Here is a 4962-nt window from a genome sequence, read left to right on the forward strand (position 1 = left end):
GCTAAGACCTATGGTAAGGATGAATCTTCTACCCGCGAAATTGTGAAGAAGGGAAAAGAAATTCATGCTAGTTTTGCTGTCGCACCTCAAACTGCAAAAGTGACGGTCACCGTACATGGTAAGTGCTTAGTTAAGATGGAAAAATTTGTACAGTAAGATATTTTGAGAGAGAAAGACCACATTCACACAACTTTTACTACAATATATTGTTGGGTTTTAAAATAAATTTATTTATTTTTGGCTGCGTTGGGTCTTCGTTGCGGTGTGCGGGCTTCTCATTGCGGTGGCTTCTCTTGTTGGGGAACACGGGCTCTAGGCGTGTGGCCTTCAGTAGTTGTGGCACGCGGGCTCAGTAGTTGTGGCTTGCGGGCTCTGGAGTGAAGCCTCAGTTGTGGCACACGGGCTTAGTTGCTCCACGGCATGTGGGATCTTCCCAGACCAGGGCTCGAACCCGTGCCCCCTGCATTGGCAAGCAGATTCTTTACTGTGCCATCAGGGAAGTCCCGACAATATTTTGTTGTAATCGTTCTATTTTATTATTAAATTATCGTTAATCTCTTACTGTGCCTAGTTTATAAATTAAACTTCATCATAGGTATTGATATTAAATAAAATAGGAAGCAACAAAATGCACCAAAGCATTAAGAACTGTTCCCTAGGAGGGAAGAAATTAATGAAACATGTGAATGCTTATATACCCCTGAAGACAGTATTTCTACAATGTACTGAATTGAGGATGAGTTAACTAGTTTATGGGGGTCTGGTTCTAGTCTCTACTTGTGCTGTGCTGACTTGTTTTCTGTGTGTTTTGGATATATGTGGTGAGAGCAACTTGTTAGTTTCTGGTAAATCCCAGTCCAAAGATAAGCGAAGCCTGGACATGTGAGGCTGAATAAGCACATCCTAAAGCTATGAAATGTATTAACATTGTTGGGCAGTTATGGCAACAGAAAAACAGTGTTGATGAATAAGAATGCTTAAAGGGGACTTCCCTGCTGGCGCAGCGGTTGAGAGTCCGCCTGACGATGCAGGGGACACGGGCTCGTGCCCCGGTCCGGGAAGATCCCACGTGCCGAGGAGCGGCTGGGCAAGTGAGCCATGGCCGCTGAGCCTGTGCGTCCGGAGCCTGTGCTCCGCAACGGGAGAGACCACAACAGTGAGAGGCCCGCATACCGCAAAAAAAAAAAAAAAAAGAATGCTTAAAGGGCGATGGCTTAATGTAAGGGAACAGCAAGCACTAAGAAGGTTAAGAGGACATGACATACCTTTCTTTTATTCAATGAGCTTTCCAAATTCTACTTCTGCTCTATTTGCAACTGCCCTGTTCTCATGAAGATTACTTTCAGCAAATGTTTATTCAACAACTATAAAATTATGCATAACTCAATGGCTAGGAACTGTGAGGGATACAATGTAGAAATGACAGGACCCCTGGATCATGTGGGAAAGCATGGACGATATTTGCGAATCAATGAGTCCAGTGCGTAGACTACTACATTGGTGGGGAAAATGGAAGAAAGACAGAGTTGAAGAGGAGTGTAGGACTCAAATCAGTAGGTTCCTGAATACCAAATTTATGTTAGGACTTTATTCTTTGGAAAGCAGGGACTCACTAATTTATTTTCCTTTTAATGTGAAAAGAAAGTGATCAAAGCTGTTTGTGGCTATTTATTCACATATTTTTTGTCCTATTGATATGATCTTTTTTTAGATGGTAAATTTTCAGTGAACAAAAACAATATCTATTCTACTTGCTTGTTTAATGTCCAATGCAATGTGGTAGCTATGCTTAATATTTAGTTGATGTAAACTTAGCTGTTATTAAAAATTCAAGAATTATTAGTATGAAAGGAATAAAGGACCCCCTTTGTTCTTAACATTTATTTAGCTAAACTACCATCTACCTCACCAAGGAAAAATAAGAAACCTTGGCAACTGTGGCAAATCATTTGCCCAAGAAGACCACTTTTAAATCCTAGCAAAGTTATCAGGTACTATGAGCACAGAAGTGCTATAAACTGATATGTTCTGTATTTCATTGATTCAGCATGTTTTTCAATGCTATATCTGTAGGTAGAGTCCAGAAGACTAGCATATATTTAAATTATTTAAGGTTCTGGTTAAACATGATCAAACTAATTGCCCTCTTTCATTGTCCTTTATATCCTCTGTGGGTTCTCCTAGCCCTGAGTGACTGGTTGTAAGGGACAGGATGTGAGGGATGCCACCCCCAGCTTCATATTGGAAGGGCATCTGAAGAAAGGATGGGAAAGCCTGCAACAGAGTTAGCGGGAAGGAGGAATGCCTATAGTAGAGACAGCATTGGTTCCTCCAGGAATTTCAAGAGGGAAAACAAGAGTTTTTGTAGTTTCCAGAAATAGGACTGACTACCAGCTCCTTCCCATCCTCCGTCTTAGACTAGCTGTGGGAGAAGAACAGGCAGGCACATGCAGGCTGACTACTTTCCTGCCTGTGACAGCTCCAGATTACACATGTGCAGAACAAAATTACAGTGCCAGCATTCCCAGGCCCCGGGAGCAAAGCGGGGTGAGCTGGGATGAGGTGAAGGAAAATCACAAAATAAAGTAAAATAGAAGAGATGATGAGAACAGGAAGTAGGGGTGGTAGATATGGTATAAGGTGCTCTGAGGAGGCTAAGTGGAAGCAAGGATGAGGGCGTGAGACAGAAAGCCTTGTGCTGCCTGGTGTGTGTCTGAGAGAGGTGTGGGTGTGTTTGCAGAGGAAGCTCTGGGGGCATGTGTGTGTGCAGAATGTATGTTAGGGAGGGGTTTCATTGATGTAGGAGTGGGAGGGTGTGTGCAGTAGGGTGTGGAGTGCGGGGGTGGAGAGAAAAAAGAGTGTGGAAGGAGGGAGGACTTTTATGGAGTGCCAGGAACACCCATTTCACAAAGGGAAACTGCCAGCTGCCAGAGACTCAGATCTCCCTGTGGGAACAAATCAGCTCCCCACGGTGGACTCTGGCCACAGATCCTACCCCAGGATGTCTGCCAGATTTTTTGATCCCAAAAGGGAGGGACAGAGTTTCTGGATTTTTACCACACCCTGATCCATGATCTTTCCCAGGGACTGATGTTTTTGCTTGTGTATTATCACAGTGTTGGTCACAGAGCAGCATTTCTTGGCAGACAGTCTAGTGAACACAACTATAAATTAGAAAGAGAGGCTAGTGTCTTGGTTTCTTCATGTGCTTTTGGATGGAACTGTGCTATAATATTTCTGTGTCTTGGTTCCCAATTTTCCTAGTAACAAGAAAGAATATGTCAACCAGTTAAGGAAAATATGATGTAGAATTAATAACTGCAATGAATAAATGATTATAAAGACAAATGGACAATAAGTTTTAATCCAGTATGAGAAAGAACTTCTACTAATTAGAATTGTTCAAAACTAGGAGGAGGTGAAACAGGAGGGAAGGGGGCAGGGCACAACCTTTAAAAGAATGACATAGTTGTTGAGGATATGATATGAATTGGTTAGAACCTACTAGGCCCAAGATGGCGGAAGATTCAATTTCTCATAGATCTTGAGCCTCATTATATGCTCATTGTAATACACTAGCATATGCTAAATAACTCACCCATAGGCTCCATGACAGTTCTGAGGCGGATCATAAAAGGCCAAAAGGTGGGCGGTAGCCCAATTCCTGGAAATCCCTGCCCCTTCTCCAAAATAGCTGGAATAATCCTTCCACTCTTTAGCCTATGAAATTAACTAGCTCATAAAAATTAACCACCCTGTATTTCGGCCGCTCTCACCTTTTGAGACAGACTGCATTGTGTCTAAGGAATGTGTATCTCTCTAAATGAATCCACTTCTTACCTATCACTTGGTCTCTCACTGAACTCTTTCTGCGTTGAGACATAAAGAACCTGAGCTTCATTCAGAACTGAGAACAGGTGAGTGATTTAAATTAAAGGACGGTGGGTTCAAGTCCCAATCTGAGTTGTGTGGTTTCAGTGGTATGTCGTGTCATTAGAAATGTCCAAACAGAGGGAAGACGACCAGTTGTTGGCTGTCCAGCAGCAAATGAGAGGTTTACTAAAGATACCCTGAAGAGTTATGCAAAAACCCTAAGACGTTATGATTCTAGGACTATACAGTGCTTTAAGCAATACAGAATTATTTCAAATATTAAAGTGCCTTAGATATGAAATGATCAAGGTATTAAATGATCAGCTAACAAAAGAATGTCTCTGTATGATTAGCACTATTATTGGACAGGCTGTATGTAAAACATATAAACGCAGAGAGAACTTGAGGCCCAAGTCCTCCACAGTAACGCTAAAGCAAACTGAATATAGAGAAGAAGGCCCTGCTATGTACTAGGGAGAATTATTTAATAAAAACAGCCTGGAACGCTTATCAGTCATTTCTGAATAGCCTCTATTCCTATAAGCCAGCCAGTCCAACTTTGTGTAGTACTGAAAGAAGACCAGAAGTGTTCTCCTCAGTGATAAAAACTTTCAGATGTTTGCTAAGCACCACATTCGGATACATATGCGGTACTCGTTTGAGAGATGGTCCAGAAGTCCTTAGAGCTTCCTTAGCTTTCCACGTACTGTTGATCAGTCTTCTCAAATGTTAACGTGCATTTTAATCACTTGGGGATCTATGAAAACACAGATTCTGATTACGTAGGTATGGGATGGGCCTAAGATTTTATATTTCTAAGAGATGCTAATTATGCTTGTCCACAGGCCACTCAAAGAAGCAAGGCTGATCATCAACAAATCTACAAACAATACATGCTGGAGAGGGTGTGGAGAAAACGGAACCCTCTTGCACTGTTGGTGGGAATGTAAATTGATACAGCCACTATGGAGAACAGTATGGAGGTTCCTTAAAAAACTAAAAATAGAACTACCATACGACCCAGCAATCCCACTACTGGGCATATAACCTGAGAAAACCATAATTCAAAAAGAGTCATGGGCTTCCCTG

At 42.0% G+C, this 4962-nt stretch overlaps 1 long non-coding RNA gene across 1 annotated transcript in view; it reads right to left on the bottom strand.

The window, feature by feature from the left end:
* Window positions 1-225: 225 nt before the first annotated feature.
* LOC129392643 (uncharacterized) overlaps window positions 226-4962 on the bottom strand; it is a 60851-nt gene continuing 56114 nt past the window's right edge. The window contains exon 3 of the long non-coding RNA XR_008618889.1: window positions 226-460. This is a non-coding gene — a long non-coding RNA (uncharacterized lncRNA). The remainder of the gene's footprint in view (window positions 461-4962) is intronic.

Source organism: Physeter macrocephalus, chromosome 2 (genome assembly GCF_002837175.3).
Source record: "Physeter macrocephalus isolate SW-GA chromosome 2, ASM283717v5, whole genome shotgun sequence".
Classification (NCBI taxonomy): Eukaryota; Metazoa; Chordata; class Mammalia; order Artiodactyla; family Physeteridae; genus Physeter; species Physeter macrocephalus.